At 35.4% G+C, this 26,523-nt stretch overlaps 1 protein-coding gene across 2 annotated transcripts in view; it reads left to right on the plus strand.

Moving 5' to 3' along the window:
- The first annotated feature begins 4,379 nt into the window (after positions 1-4,379).
- pip5k1bb (phosphatidylinositol-4-phosphate 5-kinase, type I, beta b) overlaps positions 4,380-26,523 on the plus strand; it is a 99,883-nt gene continuing 77,739 nt past the window's right edge. For both annotated transcript variants that reach the window (XM_056464004.1, XM_056464006.1), the window contains exon 1: positions 4,380-4,496. The gene's annotated coding sequence lies outside the window, so the exon portion shown is untranslated. The remainder of the gene's footprint in view (positions 4,497-26,523) is intronic.

Here is a 26,523-nt window from a genome sequence, read left to right on the forward strand (position 1 = left end):
AGTGCTCGTGCAATTTCAAAATACCGGTCCTAACAAAATAAAAGTACATTTATTATTGTTTCTTTTCTTATCTGTTTTCGTTTTTGCTATAATGTCTTTTTTTTTATTCTTCCCCCGCCCCCTTCATTTTTACAGTGGACATTAATATATAATATGATAGATACAGACAGACAGACAGACAGACAGACAGACAGACAATCAGACAGACAGACAGACAGACAGATAGATAGATAGATAGATAGATAGATAGATAGATAGATAGATAGATAGATAGATAGATAGATAGATAGATAGATAGATAGATAGATAGATAGATAGTTTTTTTATTCTAGTAATTTATACGTTTACGTTTTTATTAATAACATATTATTTTATTCTCTATTAATTTATTTTATTCTCTATCCTGTGAGTAGTGTGTTTGTCAGTCTATCTTAAACCCTCCAGAAGGAGATTCACGTCATTCTCAGCCAGTGATGTCGCATTCTATACATTCAATCTGCATTCTTGATGTAGATTCCTGAGCTCTCTACAGCGCTCACCATGACAACGAGTAAACATTCGATCTGCATTCTTTCTTATAAAGCTGCTCTCTCAGCTGGATCAGTTAGCTCGGTGTTGCTGTTTGTACTTGACCAAGGTGAGTTCAATACCGACGGTACGAGTGGAGCCACGCCAATCTCACGAAGTCCGCTTACTCGGCTTCACTCGGGCCCGTCTGTGCTGTAGTTGTTCGCGGTTTGCGTACTTAAACGCAATATCGCGAAGAATATTACGTGTTTGTTGCTCGAAATGTGCCGCCGAGCAACATTCCGGTGAACACCGGCAAGGACTGGCGCCTGGTTAGCTAGTGCACTCCCTGGGGAGAGGCGGCTCGTAAACCCTAGGCAGGGAGCAACACGAACCCTGAGAACCTGCAGTCAGGGACTCACGGGTGGCCGGTAGTGGGACCCCGCTGCGAGGGTTATGGTGGGTAAGAGCAGCGAGGCCCACTCATCGTCTATTTTAAACTATAGTTTCAAACTTTAGTTTCTATAGTTTAAAATAGAAACCATGGTCTGTAAAGTTTTAACTCTGTCTGGCTGTTGTAATGTTTTGCTTTGTTTTTGAGCAGAGTTGTTGAGCAAAGAAGAACCAGTTTATCTGCGTGCTACTCTGCGGTCCAGCACAGCACGGTCAAGACCACTGCGATTTATTGCGAGCGCGCACATGGCTTTTTTGTTTTCTTTCTATCCGTAAGTTTATCTTTCAGATCGCTGTTTTCACATGATTTTGCAGGTCAAGCAAAATAAAATATACTCTTTCTAAACTCCTGAATTGTGCTTTTATTTCTTTTCAAAAAATTACCTGAGTGTGGCTTAACAAAAAATAGTTTTAATCACTAATTTCTAACAACTCTTCTTTTCTTGGGTGACAGTGCATAATGTGTATTTTTACTTGTTTTGCAAGATACTAGTATTCAGTGTAAAGTGCAATTCAAAGGCTTAGCTAGATTAATTAATCACGTCATTGGACAACAGTGGTTTGTTCTGTAGCCAATAGGGAAAAAATAAAAAATCTTAAGGGGGCTATATAATAATGTTGACCCAGTGGTCAAAAAACTGCTTTTATTCCAGCCAAACTAAAGCAAATAAGACATGGGAAAAACTACTTGTGGTAATTGCTAATGCTAAAGTAGGATTAATTTTAAATGAACATTTAAATAGCTATCTACCCAATGCCAATAATGACAATAATAATAATAGTAGGACCTTGTCACTTTTATAAGACAAACTTTTTTTGTTCAAAACAAGATTAAAAAATACTTTACTGCCACCTAGTGGAATGAAATGAAACCTTCAGACAAAAACTAAATTAAAACCTTAAAATGCAATAAACAAAAATATGCAATACATGCATCATAAAATTGGGAGGGTTATCTGTAAAATAATATTTATCAATCTACTCAAATGTATGTGACCAGGGAACTCTTCTGAATCCCTCTGTGTCTCCCGTTCAGTTTTTTACTTTTTACTTAAAAAAAAAAAAAAAAAAAAAAAAAAATATATATATATATATATATACTTGAAAAACAGAGAATTTCACTTGGTCTTAAAATCTTTTTCGATGGGTTATTTTCACTATTTATGATGGCATAGCAGCCAAATAGGACAAATGAGCTCATATATGAGAACTTTGTCAGTGAGGGGTGAGTTTTTCGAACCACTCGAACCCCCCTGGCTACAGGCCTGCAAGTCCTTCATCAAAGTCCTTGTTCTTATTGCTTTGTTGATCCCTTAATAGATTGAAAATACATTTTCATTTCAATTTTAAATTTAGAAAAAAAGGTTTACACTTACAAAACTTGCTCTTGTGAATATAAAGTTTGATCAACAAAAAAATAAGTAATATTTTCCTTTTCGCATTCATGTAAACCAAATATAACATTAGTATATGTAAATTCAAAATCTGCATATACATAATCTTTTCTAAAATCAAGAATATCACACCAAAATGTCATTAAATAAGGGCAATTCCAAAATAAATGAACAGAAGTTTCAGGATTCACTAAGAACAGTTCGTGTTCATATTATTCTTAACCCTTTTAGCATTACACTTGTCTGGATAGCATCTATGAATCAATTTAAAGGTAACTTCCCTTATTTTGTTTGTTATAAAACATTGGTGGGGTAATAACTGAACTTTCTTCCATGAAATATCATTTACAAAACCATTCCAATATGACATTACATAAGGCACAGTAACAGAATCTTCCTGCAGGGCTCTTATTTTCTTATTGCATTTTGATCTAGACAATGAAAGGCAGTGTTTACCAATAAATGTTTTTAAATGTCCGCTCAATGACAAGTAATTGGAAATGAAAGTTCTTTAAAAAGCATAAAAACATCTTGTGGGACTGCATCAGCAGCAATAGCAAAGTCTACAAACTACAAAGTAAACCACTATAATTGAAAGGTAAAGACACAAAAATTATAAAACCAGTTTTAAACCAGTTACTACTGAAGAATAGTGATTTGCTTTTATTATTCCAAATTATATATGAGTGTGGTGTAAAATTGTGCTTAAATATGAGGGACCAAGCTATTAACATGAAAATTTTATAGTTTTATGGGGATTTTCATAGTATTATAATTACAGATGAATAAAATTTTTAATTCACCTAATTTGAAAAAATAAATACATAAGGGATCAGACTCCATACAGACATTGGGTTATTGAGACAGTTTTAAGTTTTATTTTCTGCCCCATCTGAATTTCATGCATCACCAGAACCACGTGATTGCAAACAGCCTATTAATTATGCAATTTGAAAATAAAAATCTTTTTGACAGACATATTTAGACAGAAATTGAAATTGTTGCAAATTTAATATTCACATGTACATAAGTATTCACAGTCTTTGCCGTGAAGCTCTAAATTGAGCTCAGGTGCATTCTATTTCCACTGATCATTCTTTAAATGTTTCAGCAGCTTAATTGGAGTTCACCTGTGGTCAATTCAGCTGATTGTACATGTTTGAAAAGGCATACACCTGTCTATATATGGCCCAGGGTTGACAGTGCATGTCAAAGCACAAACCAAGCATGAAGACACAGGGATTGTCTGTAGACATCAGAGAAAGGATTGTCTCGAGGCACAAGGCTGGGGAAGATTACAGAAAAATTTCTGCTGCTCTGAAAGTTTCAATGAGCACAGTGGCCTCCATCATCCGTAAGTGAAAGATGTTTGGAACCACCAGGACTCTTCTTAGAGCTTGCCGGTCATCTAAGCTGAATGATCAGAGGTGAAGGGGCTTAGTCAGGGAGGTGATCAATAACCCGATGGTCACTCTGTCTGAGCTTCAGCGTTCTTCTGTGGAGATAGGAGAACCTTACAGAAGGATAACCATCTGTGCAGCAATCCACTAATCAGGCCTGTATGGTAAAGGGGCCAGACGGAAGCCACTCACCGCCTGGAATTTGCCAAAAGGCATCCAAAGGACTCTCAGACCATAAGAAACAAAATTCTCTGGTCAATATATATATATATACAAGCTTTTAAAAAAAAAAAATTCTTTTCTTTTTTTTTCTTTACTTGGCTTTATTCGTTTAATTTTTTTTTTACTGATTTATGATTTTTGACAGACTGATTTAGACAGACGTATATATTTTATGTGTTATACAATTTAAAATTTGTACGTAACATGATGTCTGATTATCTGGCAATGTGACAGTACTTTCACTATCAATCTGCAGTATAGACCGATCCCTCTTGAGGCCAGCAGGTGGCGTCCCTCATTGACTAACTGCGTTGCAGTTGCAGGAATGAAGTGCAGGAGGCGGAGACTCGCTACCGTGTGACTGCTGTCGCCTTCATTAACCATTCCACAAAGTAGAGAGGGACACTGAGTACACTTACCTCTAGTGTGCGAAACATTACAGCCTCTCGGAATATCAGAGCACACTCAACTCTCTCCCTCTCTCTCAGGAAGCAAGACAGACCTGCATCACAGAGGACAGGTAAGACGTATTTCAAATGATGTTTATTGCGACATAACCTGTCTAAAGCTGTCAGATGGACATACACCTGTGCCGACCAGGTCAGCGGTGTGTTCTTCCGCCCCCTTTGAAGTAAAGACGTCATATTTGACATATGCATGCGTTTAATTGTATGACCGATATGAGCAATGCATACTTTTTAAAGTATACAGTACATGTAGAAAAAAAAGTCAACATAGCATATAGAGCAGATTTACTTTACGTTCTATATTAGCCTATTATTATTATTTGTGTATTTTTCATTGTAAAATATGTTAAAATTGTTTACCCTTTACTGTTTACTGTTTCAATAGGGTAAAAAATTACGTAATATTGCAGAAAAGAGGTTTCTTAAAGAAAGTCCTGATATGTTGACATCTCAAAATCTAGTCTGCTGTCTATTGACTACGTTTTTTTTGTGGGACATTTAATTAAGCGTGAACGTTTGTATTAAAATTATGTTTTTTTAATGATTGCTCAAACGTTTTTGATCTGAAATCGTGGATCAACTTGTTTAAAGAGGGAAGCTGTCATGTGGGAAGATGTCACAACAGTATCAGTAACTATATTTACAAGAAATTTAAACTGCCTTTAGTGAATTGTATCATTTTTTTTATCTGAGGTAAAGTGTGTAAATATTGTTTTTTTTTTTTTGTCATGATATTAAAGTATGTGTATATACAGAAAACATCCCTTAGCTGATAAATAATAGCTCATTTAAGTGACAACCATTATATACTGTACATTACACATTGTAACTTCAAGTGTTACCTTTATTTTTTTGAGCAGTATATTTATTGATAATGACCAGTCTTTTTAAAATATACTTTGAAGAAACTGCACAAAATAATGCAAAAAGTATGTTGTTTTCCTAGTATATAGATTGAAAACATTCCATAGATATGTAATATATACAATTTTGCAGAAAATAAAAAATATTTAGATAATAGTTGATCTGGTATAATATATAGAAATAGGGAATATATACAGAAAACACGAGTATGTAGAAACAACTTATCATTGTAGACTATATGGAAAGAAGTATCATGTTTCTCTTATAACTATACAGATTGAATAGATAGATAGATAGATAGATAGATAGATAGATAGATAGATAGATAGATAGATAGATAGATAGATAGATAGAGTTTTTTTCCTTTTCTTAACTCAATTTAATTAAAACATTTATATAATTTTTTTCTTTTATTCTTTTTATTAATTGTAAAATTGGAAAAGAATATTATTTTTGATGGACAGATTAGACAGACAGATAGACAGATGGATAGAAAGGTAGACGGATTTTAATTTAATATAAGTATGTGCAAACATTTGCTTAAAGTGAGAAATGTGCAGTAAAAAAATCTGACAAAAATCTAGCCCTGATCTTCTTAATATATATTTTATTACAGTCCGTCAATAAGGAATATAAAGATTAGGCATTGGCCGGTATTAGATTGTGACGGTATGATAACCTTGCATAAAAAAATCACAGTTTCACGGTATCGCAGTATAATTTTAAATGTCTGGGTAAAAAACAACAACTTTTTCCCCATTGAGCACAATATATTTTATTTTAAGATACATTTAAAATATTTTGGATCTGTAGCTTTTGATGTGGAGGGTCCTTTACTGCTGGAGATACTGTTGTCCTAAAATAATAAATAAAACAGAAACAAAACAACAACAAAAACGGTACATATACGTACGTAAGAAAGATATAACAGAAAATTCTGGCTGTTTTAAAACCTTAACTTTTCCAAACTGTGGTAAACCTTAAAATTTTTTATTGTCCCATGCCTAATACAGACCAGTATTAGGGAAAGTTACTTTAGAAAGTAATGCATTACAATATTGAGTTACTCCTAAGACCCCCCCCCCCCCCCCCCCCCCCAAAAAAAAATAGTCGCGTTACTTTTTATGGTAAGTAATGCATTACGTTACTTTTGAGTTACTTTTTATTACCTGACTGAGGCTTGATCTCTTTCAGAACTTGTTTTTTTTCTTTCTTTTTTAATAGTGGAGCTCTGCAATTAACAACGCACTGTATAACCTACACCTACCTTTACCTTTAAAAAAACACATCAAAAAAAAAAATACTATTTTAGGATTAGGTTATCTGAGTACTTCTTGAGCCCAGAGCTATACATGCCTATATGCAGATTATTGAAACTTTAAAAAGTGTTTGCTACATTTGTACTATTTGTCTTAAGCAAAATCACTGTCCATTGAGACAATTCTATCTCACTTACTTACAGACTGACTTACTTGAGGATGAGATGAGACAATATCCATTGTTTTACGGACGTGCTCGACCACTATACACTTCTAAAGATGCCGTGTGAAGATAAAATGATTTTAACTTTCATCCACAGAGGCACTCATTTGCCATACTGTTAGTTCCAGAGCAGTGGACCAATCAGATCCAACTCAGTTTTGTTTACGAGGTAGCAAATTGGCTTGATAACGGCAACATGGCAGAACCTGAAATTTTCAGATGCAAAGATGCGATCTTTAGGAACTTGGTTCCACAGTTGTTGCGCTGCTGTGTTCTTTTCGGTCTGCAGTTATGCACATTTGGACTGAATGTATTCATCGTAGAAGTGCATATCGTGATGGTTTGAGACAAATACATGTACAGTTACACACCTAAATATTAGCATTATGATTTCTTCAGTATATAGTATGAATACTCTCCATAGTATGTATGTTCTCTGTTTGCATCAGCAGGGATTGTCTGGTGATATATAACTGTAGAATTTAGCTTATATGTCTTATATAGTGGGTGACACAGTGGCTCAGTGGTTAGCACTGTCGCCTCACAGCAAGAAGGTCGCTGGTTCGAGTTCTGGCTGGGTAGTTGGCATATTTGCAGCAATTTAGCTCCAAAAATGCAATTCAGGAATTAATTTTTTAAAAGCTAATTAATTAAACTAAAAAGTAACTCAAATATTTTTTACTTACTTTATATATTTATATATTTATATATTTATTATATATTTATATATATATTTTACTATATATATTTATTACTTATTTTTTAAAAGTAATGCGTTACTTCACTCATTACTTAGAAAAATAATATTATTACATACAGTAATTTGTGTTACTTGTAATGCGTTACCCCCAACACTGAAACCAAGACCACAATAATTACATTTCTGTCATATTGTCAACATTTGCTTTAGCAGTCCAGAATCACAATAATAATAATAATAATAATAATAATAATAATAATAATAATAATAATAATAAATGTTCTACTATCCAAATTGCATATATAGTCCTTTTAGGAAACCCATCTGATGAGAAAAGTTGGTTATTGTTTGCAATTTTCCAGATTGTATGGGGTTATGAGAAAACCAAAAATAATCATGACTGGGCAGTTGTTTAGACAGGCTTTGTACCTGGAGGCACAAAATCGCATGACTGCCAAGAACAATGAAAGGAAGAAGAAATATTCCTCTAATGTTTGTGGACTCAAGCTCAGTGTCTGCTGCGCAGATCCTTTTCCAGGTGGATGTTTAGAAAGCATCCTGCAGCATTACAGAAATTACTGCATTAATTCTGTATGTGAAGTTTGTCAGATGACGACTCTTTTGTGCCTGGTAGCAGAACAATATAAAGTATGTTCAGAATAGAATATTAGCATCATGACTCGATATTTGACTGACAAATGATTTCTTTGTACAAATTGAATTGAAAAAAAGCTAATTTCATTACTGTATACCACTTATTTGCTACATGCTGTTGTGCAAAAAAGTACTTAATGTACTTTAGTTTTAGATTAGTTTTATTTTTATCCCATGTTTTATTAAATTCAGATCAAAAGCCTTATGTTTAATGAACCTAAATATTATTGATAATGGTAGATCAGATTCACTGTGGATGTGAAAACTGCAAATATGTATTATGGGAAATTAAATTATGTTAAATTTCTTACTATTTCTTACTAGATTGGTTACGCTCTGTAATATACATACATATATATATATATATATATATATACATAAATAAAAGGTACACGTTTGTAACTAAAGGGTCCTTATTAACACCTCAAGGGTACGTACCAGTACCTAAAAAGTACAAATACGTAGCTCTTCAAAGTTTTAGGTACTAATATGCACCTTTGAGGTACCAATTAAGGACCCTTTAGGTACAAAAGTTACTGCCTAAGTGGCAGCTCTCAATTTTCTTCAGTTACTTCAATTTTCTCTGTACTGATTGATATTTTATTAATAATAATAAACGGAATATAGAGAATATAAAAACTATACTGTCTAGTAATATTATATAAACAGATGCTTCTCAAAACCTATATTTTATGACTCAGTATTTGACTGACTAATGATTTATTTGCACAAATTGGAGCTCATTTCGTCACTGTACACAAAAAAAGGCTTTTGCTGCTTGTTCAAATTACTTCTTTAAAAGGAATTGAAACAACACAATTCTTAAGTTGTTTTGGGACTACTTAATTGTTTTGTGTTCATTCAATTTAAATGTGTAAAACAATGAAGTTAATTTAATCAATTTGTGTTGGAACAACATAAAGGAATAAAGTTAGCTTATTAGTTTTTACTATTTTAAGTGGATTAAACATAAAAGAATTAAGTAGTCCCAAAACAACTTAAGAATTGTGGATTCAGCACATTTTAAAAAGCAGTTGTAATTTGTGTGTGTGTACATAATCAATTTCATGATTATTTTATCCAATTTTTTCTATTAACTTTAGTGACTAATTATTTCTTTGCACAAATTGAGTTTTAAAAGGTCAGTTTGATTACTGTATATACTGTATATATATATATATATATATATATATATATATATATATATATATATATATATATATATATATATATATATATATATATATATATATATATATATATATATATATATATATATATATATATATATAAGCAACATGCTGTTCATGCAAAAAAGTACTTTATGTTCTTGTTGATGCACACAAGCTTCATCTGCATCCCAGCCCTCTATCAAAGTCACATCAAAAGCCCGATCATTTCATTTCATTTCATTTCATTTTAATCTTTCTTGAGCCTTTCAAAGCAGCGGCTGAACGATGAACAGCAGTCGTGACTGGCGATCTCACTCCCATGCACATTTTTATATTGCTCCCACAGTGGCCTGCTAAATTCCTCCCTTCAGACTGCAGACAGGCGATAGACAGCACTGTATAAGAAAAAAAACACACAGTTTTAGTGAACTAAGCTGCTCTTAGATCTGTACTGGAGAGCCGGGATAGGATTAGACTTGTTCTTTTCAGCTGGATGTGTAAAATACCTTCTCTCTAACTAGATTATGACTCCATTATCATTATTATACCTGCAGTGGGGCAACTTTTGGGGCAGAAAATAATATTATGTAGAACACAATGTGAGTCACTTGATATTAAGATTCTTGTGTGTTATTTAAGCAACCTTTACACAGTCTAGTTAAGGCTGCATTGAGGAGGCTCTGTTTTGGGTTAAAACAATGCAAAAATATTATAATATGCAGCTTTGGCTAACCTCAGTCTCCTCAGTATATGAGACCGCTGTAATGCTGCTTTTGGTTTGTGTAAATGAAACGCATGAATGCATTATATATTATATCTGCATTGTATATAATTTAATTGAATGTTTAGGTATTTCAAGACATGTATTTTCTAAATATTTAAAAAACAACAACATTTCATTACTTTTTTAAATTCATAGGTTATGTTTTTCATTTAATTATTCAAAAATGCCAATTCTTGATTATTTTGATTTATTTATTTAAAAATATATATAATTAACAATAATAATTCAGAATGGGGTGTAATGCACAGTGGGGCAGTGGGTAGCACGATCACCTCACAGCAAGAAGGTTGCTGGTTTGAGCCCCGGCTGGGTCAGTGTGTGAGTTTGCATGTTCTCCCCGTGTTGGCGTGGGTTTCCTCCGGGTGCTCCGGTTTCCCCACTGTCCAAAGACATGCGGTACAGGTGAATTGAATAAGCTAAATTGGCCGTAGTATATGTGTGTGAATGCACGAGTGTATGGGTGTTTACCAGTGATTGCGGCTGGAAGGGCGTCAGCTGCGTAAAACATATGCTGGATAAGTTTGGCGGTTCATTCTACTGTGGTTACCCCTGATTAGGAAAGGGACTAAGCCGAAAAAAGAAAATGAACAATTCAGAATTTATACATTTTATGTAACCGGATGAGTTGCACAGAATTCTATAGGCTCTGTGAATTTTTAAATCAATCATTTGTTTTCATTTTTATATAATAAAATATATTTATTATTTTATTTTACTTTATCATTATTCATGAATTCATACATTTTACATACCTTCATGTATGTAACATTAAACAGACCTTATTTTATTTAACATTTACTTTTCATTTCAATTAAACATTGCTTATTAACATTATTTCTGAATTTATATATGAAGAGCTCAGATGCAAAAGCCTTGGGGAATGGCATATTTATATCATTAAAATGTACACTTAAAAATATGTTTAATTTTGTATGGTACAAATAAAATAAAAAGAGCCCTCTGAATTATTCTTCTAAAATGAGCATTTTTCTCAGGCTGTAAGTTCATTAATTTTACTTGTATGGCAAAGAATAGTTATTTTTAAATGTTTTTAAAGGTGCAGTAGGTGATCTGCCAAAATGCTATCCGTAGCCCCTCCCTTGCCGTCCAAAGCCAGGCCTCCTGAAATCACGAATACGCACCCTAAAGGTGACAGAGACCCACTAGATCATGTCATACGCCAGTTAGAAAACTTTATAATACTACACTTCAGAAGTTCAGAACGAAAAACTGTATTATATCTAGCACGTTTTCATTTGTGTAGCAAGCAAAACTTGTTATAATGTATAATATTTCATGCATGCAAGGATCACTGGTCTCACTCTCACACGCTTTGTGCTAAAGCGACTACTATATGCTTAGTGGTCGGCCGACTGGGTGTAGGAATTACACTTATTACGAAGCCATACTTACATGCTATATCAGACCAAATATTAAGGATTAACAATATAGGGAGTGGTGATGGGAAGTTTAATTAAGTAAATTTTACTGACTCTGACCTTTGAGTCTCGTTCAGTCAGATAAACGTATATTTTTTTGAGTCATTAGTTTAATTTGCCAAAATATTATTAAAATGTTATGAGATACTTCCAAACTTATCTACAACTACACCAAACGTTGATCACAGTAGTCACAACTAGAATGCTATAAGAAACAGAAAATAATCATTTATCGTTTACCTGGTCTTTTGTCTATGATTATGTCAGCTCACATCTTCAAAACAGATCTTCAAATTTGAGTAGTTCGTTCACGTCACACAGACAGTCCTATTTAAGCTTAACCAATGAACAACCAAAAGTCTGAGCCGAAAGGAGCCATGATTAGTTCACCTTTCGAGTCTTCTGTTTTTTGAATCGTTCGTTCATCACGTGACCGCATGTAAAGAGAGATGATTCAAACTGAGGACTCAAGAAATGAACGGATCAAATCTTTTTCCGGCTCTAAATGTACCGACTCGAATGACGAACGATTAAAATCTTTTTCCGGCTCTGACTGCATATGATTGGCTTCTGCCTTTCACATGATGAGCGAATGACACAAACCCGATACAAGACTTGAAATATGAACTAACCTTTTTCTCCACCTGCACAAATGTGCGCATGCGCAATTAAATATTTCCCTGAGAGGACTCCTCATTCTCGAGTCATACAAAAGATTAGTTCAAAATGAACGAATCGTTCAAGAACGACCCATCACTAATAGGGAGCGCGTCACAAGTTGTCATTGTTCAAAAGTGAACCAATGTGAATATAAAACTGGAACAGCGTTATTGACTTATGTTTTGTTGTTAAACTAAATAAAAATCTACATTATCGATGCTGTAAAAGGTCCCTTATGAAACCGAAAATAGCGGCTGAACAACACTTCTGTGCATATAACCCATTCGTAAAACAACAAAATCTACATAGCTTTGTGTGAAGTTAAAATAGTTAACATAACAATAAAAACAACATTACCTGTCTAACAGAAATACTTCAGTCATGGTAAGCCACAGCATGCAAAAGTAACTCCAATATTGATTCAGGATTTTAAATAGTTGTGATTCAGCATTTGTTTTTACTGCTGTCACTTTCTCTCTTGTGTGCATGTGAACATGGCGCAGGTGCACATGCATGCGCAAATGGCAGCTCTGTGTAAACGCGGTGCGCAGATGTACTAATCTACATTTGTAGACAGACAGTTTAGACTACTTAGCAGAACTATGGGAATTATCGGCCTGACAAATTTTAAATGGATGAACATTTTTTAGTCTTTTGCCTTACCCAGAATATAAAAATACCAGCCAGATCTCATGAGAAAACGTAACTATTTTACGTTTTGTCAGTTTAGTGGTAAATTCGCACGAATTCGTAAGAGTTCAGTCGTACAAAAATGTACGATTTTAAAAAGGAGGCGTGGCACCTAATCCCACCCCTAAACATAACCGTCACTGGGTGATGAGCAAATCGTAGTAACTAGTTCGAATTAGAACGTACGAATTGATACGAATTAGCCACAAAACCAAAAAGTTACGAATTGCTGTGAGATTGTGTTGAAAAATACATATAAATACATTTAGATTATTTACTTTAATCATTACTATTGGAATGTGAAGAGATTTCCAGCCAGTACAACAAAAAAAATGTTTCTGAAGACAATCACCTACTGCACCTTTAGGGTAAAATAACTGAACATAATGTTAGGAGGAAGATAAAAATCTCATTTAGAGCAACATGTCTTAGAGGTTTTTGCATCTGAAATCTTTGTCCCTTATTTGTACTATGCAGATTAAACATATTTTGTAAATGTACATTTTAATGGTAAAAATATGTCATTCAATATGGAGCTTTCTAATTCACCATTACATGTTCAGCAAAGCAAGCAGTGTTACTGTATTCATTACATAATTAACGTCGTAAGACCTAAAAGACTATGTTTTTTGCTTAGGATTTCATGCTTCTTTCATGCAACTCTCGTAGCTGAAGGTTATCAAGCCAGTGCTTTTGAATGGGAAATCAGCCGATGCAAATAATCGTCTGGAAAAACACATCCCTGGCATGATGGTCATCTTTTCCTTATGTGTAAAAGTCTCACTTGAAGATTTACGTAACAAACCTGCGATGACAAACCCCTGAGTGCCACAAGAACCTCTTTACTCTGAAATCAATGTCAGCTTGTAGCTCAATATAAACACACAGATGATTCAGTTAATTGTCACTCCAATACTAGCTTGAGGACATTTTCTCCAATTGACCTATTGAAAAAAAGAGCGCAGTTTTCATTTGACACGTTACATAACTGCGTTCCCTGAGGTTGTTTCAGCCCGTAGGCTATTTAGCAGGCGGTCGTGATCACTTGTGTCTTGTGACATTTGTAAAAGCATAATGAGATGCATTCTTGAGCGCCGCTGCTGACCGCGAATGCCTTCTTTTACTAAATATGCGCAATAACAGCTGGCTTGCTCTATGCTTAAAACCATCTGTAAACACTATATGCTGATGTTTTGCTCGCATAATAATAAAGGTACAATTCATGAGCTATGCCAAGGTTTGAGAAATGCTCTGCCTAGGTAGTACTGCCAGAGAGACTTCAGAAATTATATAACGTTGTGGTTTAGAAATATTATGAGTTGACATCTTCTGAATGTGCTGTTGATATATGCAATTTTTTTTGTAATTTTTGAGTCATTTAATACTGCGATAAAACATGCTTTTTATAAAAACAAGTAACTTATTTATTCAGATAGGCTAACTTCTTCCTATTGAAAGGCTTATTAAAAGGCTTACGTAAACTTGGAGTAACAATGCTGAGATGTTTATGTGTGTTGTTGTCATTGGATTGCTATGAGGTTGCTATGAGATGCTCTGAGTAGCACAAATGGTAATAAGCACAACAATGGATGAAATTTTAGAGATTTCAGGTGGACATTAAATTCAATGTTCAACTTAATTTGTTTGTTTAAATTCAGCCCAAATAAATTATTTGCAACCATTTCCCTTAATAATTTTTTTGTAAATCCAATTGATAATTATTTTCAGTGTAAATAACAAATGTAAAGAGGAAAATGCTTATTTAAATGTATAACCTATTGCATTTTTTTCCCAATTCTGTTTTAATAATTGTTTTGATAGTTGTGACTGACTGTATAACTGAGTAAAGAGGTTACTCTGAAAAAAACTCTGCTTTTTGCTTTTGCTGGATATCATGTGAGTGACAGGTTGGCCGACAATCCCACTGTAAAACTTATCATTGGTTACATAAACTGTGTAAATTTCAGGTATGAAAACATTTAAATATGTCAAAATTCTCTTAATTTATAATTTCACTCCTGAAATTGTGTGATGATGGCATCATCTGTCATCATAGAGATGGGAAAATAAGGGACAGATCTGTAATGAAAGCATTCGATTGCTTTCCTAACTTATTATGCTCATTTATGACAAAATCAGTTGCGTTTAAAAGCAAACCAAGATCGACATGTTTAGATATTATTATTATTATTATTAATATTATTATTATTATTATTATCATTCATTCATTCATTCATTTTCTTTTCGGCTTAGTCCCTTTATTAATCCGGGGTCGCCACAGCGGAATGAACCACCAACTTATCCAGCACATGTTTCACGCAGTGGATACCAGCTGCAACCCATCTCTGGGAAACATCCATACACACTCATTCACACTCATGCACTACGGACAATTTAGCATACCCAATTCACCTGTACTGCATGTCTTTGGACTGTGGGGGAAACCGAAGCACCTGGAGGAAACCTATGCGAACGCAGGGAGAACATGCAAACTCCACACAGAAAAGCCAACGGCTTCTTCTTTGGCTCTCGGCGAAGGCGGTCGCACTTTTTCCCTCTCCGTCCCATATCTCTCCTCGCTAGCTCCTCTTGTCTTTGTCTTATTCTATCTCTGAGACTCTCCGTGCCCTGCTATCCAAACAAATAAGGAATTATGGATTTGATCAACTGGTCTCTGAATGCGATTGACACCATCTTCTCGACGAGAAGTTTGGGCTCGGGAGAGCCCACCTGTCCTGCGGGGACGTTTGCAGCTGGATACGTGATGGACGGGTGGGAGAAGTGGCGCGTCCTGTGCCTGGCTGCTCTGTCTCTGGAGGATATTGAAGACATTTACCTATTCGGAACTTTGATAACAGGGTTTCTGCTGATGGGCTTATGTGGGGCCCTGGCGTATCGACGAATGATGAAAGCGGTCAGTGCTGCTCAAAACCCCACCAGGCTGGCCGGCTTGATTGAAGCGCTGATGGGCAGGCTTGCTAATAATCAGACTGCAATATTAGATCGCAAACTGGAAAACATCGGGGTGAAGTTAGCAGCTTTGCAACAAAATTTGGCCAGATCTGGAGACGAGTGATGGACATTAAATATCTGTGAAATTGGCAGGTTTTGACCTAAAGTTGAAGTATCTTTCTACTCTTTCGGCTTCCCTGTGTTTTCTTTTCTCCTGCCAGACGGCCTCGGCTGGAGGAAAACAACTTCTCCCGGATAGCAAGATAAGGAGACGCTCTGAAATTCCTGCTCCCCGTCAAGGACACCTGTTGGACTATACAGGCTTACGCACACACACACACAGATACATAGCACGACACTTCCTGGCCCCAATCCAACGCCTTCGTATGCTTTCACCCACTGGAGGGGGTGAGCAGGTCTGCGACCAGCGCCTCCATGGCTGCAGGACCTGATGGCTGCCCGCCCTTACCGGACTATTTCCACACCCCCTGTTCCCATCCCCTGTGGCAATGTTATGTCTTGTCGGTGTGTTTTTGTGCTAGATTGCTGGGGCTTTTTCTTATCCCTGATCTCACGGTGCTCTAACTTAAGAGCAAGGTGAGAGGGACTTTTTTTTTGCCTCTTTTTCCTGACTCTATTTTATTTCCTGTTCCACCTCCCGTGACCTGTCTTCCCTGGAGTTGTGATGTCTGTGCACGGTCGGGGGGTTCCATTTACCTGCATTTCGTTGCCTTGTACTTGTACATGTGTGATGACAATAAATTGAATCTAATCTAATCTAATCAACTGACCCAGCCGAGGCTCGAACCAGTGACCTTCTTGCTGTGAGGCGACAGCACTACCTACTGTGCCACTGCGTCACTATTATTATTATTATTATTATTATTATTATTATTATTTTGTGTATATGTCTGTTCAAACATGCACCCAAACCTATGGTGTACACTTTCGCTTCAAATCGCGTGAACAGAATCTGTTTGTGAAACGGCGTCTATTTATCTAATTATCGTTAACTTACTAACAGTCATGCACGGCTACATGAAATAACTGTTTAAGGATTGCATAGGAGGGGCAACAACGCCTGTAATGGAAAGGAAGGGAATCCCGCCGTTTTTATATTTTTTTCAAAGTGTTTTCATGCCTAAATAAAATGAAAGCACAGAACAGATTTACATTTAAGAGCAAGGGGCATCCCCTGGTGGTTCGGCGATATGAGTTGCGTATAGGGAGGATCAGCTCTTTATTGTTTATTGCCACCCTTCAGAGAAAGATTGAAAATATGGGAGAAATACGGAAAATACTTTATGGGATGATAGCGGGATAGAACTGTAAAATACGGGAGAATGCCAGGAAAAACGGGAGGGCTGACAGGTATGGATTATGGTAACTTTGCATGTTTCCTATTCATCATTTTTAATAAATGTAATATACAACACCAATCCTTGTTGTAATCTGTAATATGAACTAAACCACGGATGACAGAGGTGCTGAATTTTGTTGATGTAGCCATATACACATATTATAAGCATCTTCTGTAATGATGTTAAAGGTCCCATGAAGTGCTTTGAAATGTGTATTTTTATTCGATGTGTGATATGCGAGTATGGATTATAGTGTAGCTCCTCCCCTTTAAAAAAAAACGCCAATAGCATTTTGTTTAATTACAGCTCTGCCAGTGAGAGTGGTTAAGCTCAAGCACATCAAATGAAAAGCACCTTGAGGGGGCGGGGCATGTCAGATACTACAGAGCATTTAATTGGTCAAGATTTGATGAGAAACGGAAGTATGAGGTGATGTGAAAAAAATCCTCGATCCATTTAGGAGGAAGTAACAAACTACAAGCTTTTATCAGGTTTACATCTTATAAACGTTAATTTTGTCACTGTTTTGGAGCACACTAGCTTATAGACAAAGCTAAAACTAACATACTGATATCAAAAAACTATTTTAATTTCACTGGACCTTTATGGCTTGTTTTTTACTGAGTGGTACGGTTTCAGTTTCAGTATGCTTTTATGGCCGTTTCCACTGTCAAAGGTACCAAAAAGCAAACCATAACACACCACTTTTTGGGTACTCTTTCCAAAGGGTACTTAGCACAAAAAAGAGTACCAAAAGGTGGAGCAAGACACGCAGCTGAACGATATTGGTTTACAGAGAAGCGTCACTAGTGCGTGCACAAGCCAGGAGAATGAAAACAAATAAAGCACCATTTTTAAATAAAAATTTCTAAAGCTGATGATAATAACGTGCACGTGATAATTGAAGTGCTTCTGACATCTGATCCTTTCAGAAATGGACAAACATGAGAGTGAAACGTGAAAAAACAAAGGAGAAGCCCAAAAAAACAAAGGAGCAAATGATTCTTTCAGCAACCTAAAACATGAACAAACTGCCATGTTTAATTATTATCTTTGCCTTTTGGACTATTATAAACTCAGAATGACAAGATTTTAACATTACATGTGCTGGTAAAGAATAAAAATGAGAGGTTTGTACTAACATTTCAAAGCTTGTATGGCTCTATGTTTTCATATATGTTTTAAGTGAAGTTTCACAAACTAATTTCGAGAGGAGCACGTGATATGATTGACTGCAGCTGGCCACTCATCTACATTCACTAGTTAGCCAATCAGATTAACCCCAACTCACTATAAGTAGCCTAGCTAGAACTACTCTCTTATCTTCGTTTTCCGAAGAAACCCCCCATCCACCCCTTCTCCTCCTTTCTTCCTTTACCACGGGGAGCTCTCGAGAACCACCTGATCTCGTACTCCCCTCAAATGCTCTATGGACCAGGCGGGAGCCCTGGGCTCACCTATCTCCGAGCTCAGGGTTCTCTCCTGGGACAGCATGCCAAACCTGCTAACAGTTGTCAAACAATATCTAAGTGTGAACTCTTGAATTATATTTATTTTATATAATTGCAGTTGTTACAGTACTATTTAGCATTATCATGATCTGCAGGTATAATCAAATCCTGTTCATAGAAAGGTTAATAATTAACATTTATACACAATTGGGCCTGTTTATGTGTACAAAGCATTTGTTTTGTATATAATTTGTGAACGACCCGTATAGCTTTACTTTGACATTTCCTCGAACAAGAATGACATCGACTGCAATATTCTGCCAAACCTTGGTATCCTTTGGGAATGGAGACACAAGCCTGATAAAGGTGACCCATACCATATACCGAACTGAACCGTACCACTTCCACTTAAAAATGGCCATCTACAGCAGGATAATAAATAATTTGTATGATATTTAGAACTTTCTTTGAGTCTGGAGACTTATAATATTCTTACATACAAAAAGGGCATAATTGATCCCCTTTAAAGACCACAGTAATCAACAATCCCCCCATATATTTCAACACCTCAAGAGGACACAAAATAATGATGCACTGATAAATAATTGATTATAAAGAGCACAATGTTTCATAAAGAATAAAAAGTAAGTTTACTGTGTTTTTAGTTCAAAATAAAATGAATGAGAACTAATAAATGAGACAGTTTTAGTTGTTTTGCTGAACAACTCATTTAACACTTAGGGGAATGTGAGTAATCCCTAATTGCTTTAGCAAGAAGCACCACTGTGTCTGAGTTAAAAGTGCAAAGTGATTACTCAGACAAGAGTGGGAGGGCAATACCACCCTGCTGGATAATGCCTGTCACTGAGCTTGTTGTAGCGATTGGCTGCTTTTATGTGTAGGACTGGACCAACATTCTCACATTTAGTGTTAAATGTCAGAGAGCAGTGCGTGTTAACTGTTTGGAGATGTTGTAGACGAAAGGAGCTGCAGGGGATGTTGTTGATCGCGCTGCTTTCGTAACAACAATGGAATCTAGACATGCATATCCTGTTCTTTTGATTTTGCAAAAATGCATCAGTCGCCTCTAATGGCAACGTGTCCCCAGCGGGCAACAACTGGCTCCTGGAAAGGCTCTTATTGTCAAATACAAACTGAGCAAGGTATTTGTCCCCTGCACAGACTGGGCTTGGTCATGGGGCCTTTTGTTTTAGTTACCAAGTAATGAGTCTTATGATCAGGTTCAAACATCTCATATACCATATGTCTTTCTATAAGCAAATACCCTTATGACAGCCTGAGAGAACTTGGAAATGCTTTCCATATGTCATACACAGTGGGAATTATTTTTTGCATATCTAAAGGGTTTAATTTTGACCTTGATCGGCAGCTGGAACATTTTTTTTCCTGGTTCTTTGATGAATAGGATGTTTTTAAAAAGCATTTATTTGAAATGCAATTATAAATGACATTATAAATGTCTTTATTGTACTTCTGAACAACTTAGTATGTTCTGGCTGAATAGCAGCAATAAAGGAACAGTTCATTCAAATGATTTTAAGATAAAGCCATGGTGGTCTGTGGTGATTAATAAAATGCAGTTGAATGGCTACTGGCTTTTGAGAGTCTTGTGACTAGTATGTTTAATGAGAAACATAGTTACACACATTTTTCTGGTGCGACATTAATCTAGTCAGCACAGCATCCTCTTACTTGTAATATTTTTAAAAATCCAGCATTTGTAAAGAAATCTGCAGTAAATTGAAGTAAACTAAGAAACGAGTTCTGAACAAAGTAATATGGATATGTAAATTTCATCCACTTCTTTACTGTTGGGATCAATGGGACTTTAAAATGAAGACTACAAAACATTGCACAGTATCATGTTGTCTTATTGGTCCTCTTTATCATTTGGTTTCTCCATAGACCTGCATTTGCCTTTTTTATTTACATTTTAACAGTCAAAATGTTACTTGTTTTCATTGTTTGATTCATTTGTTTGTTTGTTTTTTGGCTGTTTTATTGTTTATTTTCTTTGGTCCCTTTTTGGGCACCATCTGCAACAACTCTGATGATTTAACAGAATTTTAATAGACTGAATAAAATAAACTCTTCAAAAAATAAATTATAATATGTACATTGGTTTTTATTTATATTACCAACATGTGCTGTATTAAGTTAGAAAACAAAAACACCAACCAACAAACAAACAAACAAACAAACAAACAAACAAACAAATAAACAAACAAACAAACAAACAAACAAACAAACAAACAAACAAACCAAAAACAACCTATAAAAGTTGATTTCTTAATTTTCTTTTAGAGACAAAGTCAATGCATCCAAGGGAACTGTTAGAAAAAAATCTGTCAAATTTAAAGTAAAAAAACGGCGATTGTGGTCCCCAGATTAACAATAAGGTAGAGACTAAATGAAATTTCTATTTCTATATATTTGATCCTATATATTTGACCATATTTGATTCATTTATAGAGTTAAGTGAATCAAACAAACAGCACATCACATTCTCAAATGTATGAGTCATTTCATTTCAGTGAATCAAATGTAGCGCAGTCCTAAAGGAATAACTCTTTTAAACCTGTTGTTTTAGTCAAAAAACACACAATGAATCTTATGAATTAGTTTGTCGTAGTCAATGAAACTCAAACTGCACAAGAACTTTTATGAATCTCTTCTCCATAGTGAATCAAATACAAGTAGTTCATTACAACGACTTTTATGAACTGGTTCTTTTTAGCTAATGAAACACAAACTGAACAGTCTGATTCTGGAATAAATGCAAATTCTTTCACTTTCACAATGAATCATTTATAGCACATCATGTGAAGTTTGATTCCAGAACTAATTTCTCTCATGAACCAGTTCATCTAAATAAATCAAAACCATTGTTCATACATTTGGAACCACATACTACCCTTTTGTTACATGTTTCTAGGGATGGGAATATTAAAAGTAGCATGAGTCAGCATGAAAAGTGAACATAAATAGTTATTTTTTAGAAAACACATAGAGAGCTTCATAACAACTGCAAAATATTGTGATATCTTATTGGTCCTCTTTATCATTTGGTTTCTGCATAGACCTGCATTTTCCATTTGATATTTATATTTTAAAAATCTGTAAAATTTATGGTAAAAAATGGCAGTTGTGGTTGCCAGATTGAAAAACGGTAGAAACTGTAAATGAAATTTCTACATATTTCTCGATTCATTTATAGTGTTAAGTGAATCAAACAAACAGCACAGCCTATTATCAAATGCATGAGTCATTTCTTTTTAGTGAATCAAATGCAGCACAGTCTGAAAGGATTAACTCTTTTAGACCGGATGTTTTCAGTCAACAACACAATGACTCTTATGAATTATTTTGTTGTAGTCAATGAAAGTCAAACTGCACAATAACTTTTACGAATCTCTTCTCTATAGTGAATCAAACATAAGTAGTTCATTACAAAATGAACGACTCTTAGGAACTGGTTCTTTTTAGCTAATGAAACACAAACTGAACAGTCTGATTCTGGAATAAATGCAAAGTCTTTCATTTTCACTTTTTTTTTTTTTTAATGAATCACATACAGCACATTGTGTGGAGTTTGAATCCAGAACTAATTATTCTCATGAACCAGTCCATCTAAATGAATCAAAAGGTGGATGGGAAGTAGCATGAGTAGCACGAACAAGAAAAGTGAACATGAATAGTTATTTTTTTTAGAATACACATAGCATCTTTCTGATTCATACACTGCAAAGTATTGTGTTTATCTTATTGGTCATCTTTATCATTTGGTTTCTGCATAGACCTGCATTTGCCATTCGATATTTATATTTTTTTTGTGGTTGCCAGATTAACAATACGGTAGAAAATGTAAATGAAATTTCTACATATTTATAAAGTTAAGTGAATCAAACGAACAACACATCCTATTCTCAAATGTATGAGTCATTTCTTTTTAGTGAATCAAATGCAGCACAGTCCGAAAGGAATAACTCTTTTAAACCGGAAGTTTTAGTTCAACAATGCACAATGACTCTAATGAATTAGTTTGTTTTAGTCAATGAAACTCAAACCACACAAGTACAAAATGACCGACTCTTATGATCTGGTCCTTTTTAGGTAATGAAACACAAATTGAACAGTCTGATTCTGGAAAGAATGCAAAGTGTTTCAGTTTCACTTTCTTAATGAATCATATACAGCACTTCATGTGGAGTTTGATTCCAGAACTAATTCCTCTTATGAACCAGTCCGTCTATGAATCAAAACTATTGTTTAAACAACCACATACTACTCTTTTATTACATGTTTCTAGGCATGGGAATATTAAAAAATGTAGTTTGAAAAAATTCACTCACTTTTTAGAAAACACACAGAGAGCATCATAACTGTCACGTAAGGGTCTGAGACAACAGAGGTGAGGATCCACGTGCAGTTTATTACAAAGAATAGTCAGGCAGGCAACGGTCAAAACAGGGGCAAACAAGAACACTCAGGAAATCCAAGAGCGTAGTCAAAAGCAGGCAAATGGTCAGGTCAGGTGGCAAAACAACGTAAACAGTAAAACAAAGCAAAGGTCAAAACCCCGGGAAGGCAAGACAAGGATAACGCTTACGTGATGCTCTAAACAGAAACAAGACTCAGCAAAGTTTGTGTGAAAGTGTGGTATATATATATATATAGTCCAGATAATTAATGAAGATGAGTTTGAGCCGTGTGTGTGTCAGTGTCCAGATTACTGTCAGCTGTGGCAGGAGTGATTGGAGCAATGATTTCTGGGATTTGTGTTTGGTTCAGTGGCAGAATTGTATTTCTCTAGCGATCTGCAAATGCTAGATCGCTGGTGATAACAATAACGGATGTTTCTGATTCAAATACTGTATGAACATGAAGGAAACATTCTATACAGAAACACAAACAAAACAGGGATTCTCCTTTAAAAAAAAAAAAAAAAGAAGAATTATTCACTCATTAACTCTCCCAAGGACAAAGCGAACATTTTTTGAGAGCCGATGAGGCATAACTGAAAGATATGGAAGGTGGAGGTCTACCACGAGCACATAATAAGCCTCTTCATGCAGTTTTATCACACTGCTATCTGATAATGGTGTACCAGGATGGAGTTGGACTCGCTGTTCCCCTCGCAGCCTGGCTGAGGTCCAGACCTGTGATAAGAAAACCATTATGCACTTCCCTTTACTGTGTCGGTTAAATCATTGCATGTTACAGACAGGAAGTTGTGAAGTAGGCATGGAGTTAAATGACCTCTGTCATACTTTGGGTTGAATGAGCACATACTGCCATAAGCGTTGCGTGAGATATTCAGAAGAGGAGGTTTGTGCTGCTTAGTAAACAACCATTTACTGAGAAATCACAATGCTTTCGATTTGATGATAGGAAAAATCTGTTACTTGGTTAACAGACATGTAAGTTTCCTAATATATACAGGGTTCCCACTAGGGCTGTGCGATTTGGGGAAAATATCTAATTGCGATTTTTATTTATTTATTTAATTTATTTTTTTATTTTTTTATTATTGTTGTTTTTTTTTGTTTTTTTTTTAATTAATTTATTTATTTGACAGATATTTCGATTTGATTTGCAATTTAATTTCGTAGTCAAGCAAATAATAATCTGTATCGTAGCTTCTTACTGCTAAAATGCAGTGAGTGTAGAAAAGAGTGCTCTTTTACTGTCAGTTGTCAGTCAGCGCCCACTTGTTTTTTTCCTGGTCACACGCGACTTTGCCGTGTGCTGTGTAAATGCATACGATCGGATACGAGTCACTTTTAAAAGATTATGTAAGCAGATCAGCAAAAAAAAATCAGATACAGTCACAAAATCAGAACTGACCATCAAGATCTGCAGTGTAAATGCAGCCTCAGACATATAGCCTGTAAAGTACTCAAAAACAATCCTAGGCCATAACTCATTTCATTTTTCACGTAAATATTAAGTGTAACGGAAATGTTAAGTACAGGAAGGACTTACAATGGCGCTACATATGTTGTGGTATGAAGTACAAACGGCTTAATTTAAAATTAACGGTACTTTAAAAAGTCCTTGAAAGTGCTTGAAATAAATTTGTCAATGGTTTTATTTTAATAATTGTACTCAATTGTCAAAAACAGAACAAAAGACAGGAGAAATACTTAAATAAAAAATCTTACATTTAAATTTTGTACAAAAACACTGACAAATAATTAGTGGTTTTAATAATTCATGTTTAATAACATGATGCATGCTTCATATTTGAACATGACTTTTAAAAATGGTCAATTTTTGAAAATGACTCATTTTTTTTTAGGGGTTTTCACCTTTAATGTTATAGGACAGTGAAGGACAGACAGGAAAGCATTGGGAGCAGAGAGAGGGGAAGGATTGGCATAGGACCAGGAATCGAACTCGGGTCGCCGTGAACACCTTGGTGCTATATGTCGGCGCACTTAACCACTAGGCTATTGGCGCAGACAAAAAATGACTCATTTTTAACTCATTACATTCTCATTCATTCATTCATTCATTCATTCATTCATTTTCCTTCCACTTACCCATGCCAACAAGGGGAGAACATGAAAACTCCACTCAGAAATGCCAACTGCCCCAGTTGGGACTCAAACTAGTGACCTTCTTGCTGTGAGGCGACTGTTTTAACCACTGAGCCTCCGTGCTGCCCTTGTTTCAGCTCATTTTAAATAAATAGTCTGAACAAGCAGCAAAAGTTATTTGTGAGTGTAAATCAAAAATTGAACAATATAATCTTAATACTATTGGTTTAACAGCATTGCATCATATCTAACAGCATCTCAACACAACACCAGTATGAAATCCATATTGTGACATTGGCAATCCCTTCGCCATCAGTTGCAGTCCTCTCTCTCTCTCTAATCTGCTATCAGCAAAAAGAAGTGTTTTCATTCAGGCGGGCTGTGGAGCTTATCTGGAGACCTCTAAGGAGCAGCAGGGGAGTGTCAAGAGGAGGAAGAGCCAGATAAAGCAAAGGAGCAATGAGTAAGCGAAAGGGACCACATTCAGACTATGCTTCTGTTTACTATTCTGAGCGAGTTCAACTCTGCATGAACAGAGCGATGTGAGCAAGGTGATCAAGCAGAGCAACTGCTGAAAGACTCCAGTCGTAGCAAGGGCAGAACGATTCCCTGAGCGAGTCAAATGTCAGAAAATAAATAAAGGGAAAGGTAGAGATGTATAAACAGCTTGAGGAAAATGCATAAACGTACTTTACTCCAGAGTTGCAGTACTTGAGGGTTACCAAACGTTTGTGCCATCCTACCTGAAGCAGGACACTGTGTCCTAATTATGTTTGGGGACAAAGAATCATTTTACATGGTAAATATTTTACTGTGACTATGATGCAGTGATGTCATGCAGTTTATGAGCTGGTTCTTTTTGGTCAGTCAAACAAGAACTTGCACAATAGTTATGAGTAGGTTCTTTTTAATTTAATTTCTAGTCATTTTTATTTCTATAGCGCATTTATATATATATATTATATATATAGCTCTTAACATAGAAGTTCTAGTAAATTGAAACTGTGTCAGTCCAGTTTTCACAGTTGAAGTTCAGTTTAGTTCAGTTCAGTGTGGTTTAATTTTTGCTGTTGAAAGTCCAAACACTGAACAGCAAATCCATCGATGCGCAGCTCCCAAAACCAAAGTCCCAAAACCAAGAAAGCCAGTGGGGAGGTGATTTTATTTTTTAGTGAATCAAACACATTTATATTCCAATCTGTGACTCACAGGAGTCATTTCTGTTTAGTGAATCAAACACAAACAGATCAGTCCAAAACACATAACTGTTATTTAGGTTACGTTCATACTGCAGGCAAATGTGGCCCG

This window comes from Danio aesculapii, chromosome 8 (genome assembly GCF_903798145.1).
Source record: "Danio aesculapii chromosome 8, fDanAes4.1, whole genome shotgun sequence".
NCBI classification, from domain to species: domain Eukaryota; kingdom Metazoa; phylum Chordata; class Actinopteri; order Cypriniformes; family Danionidae; genus Danio; species Danio aesculapii.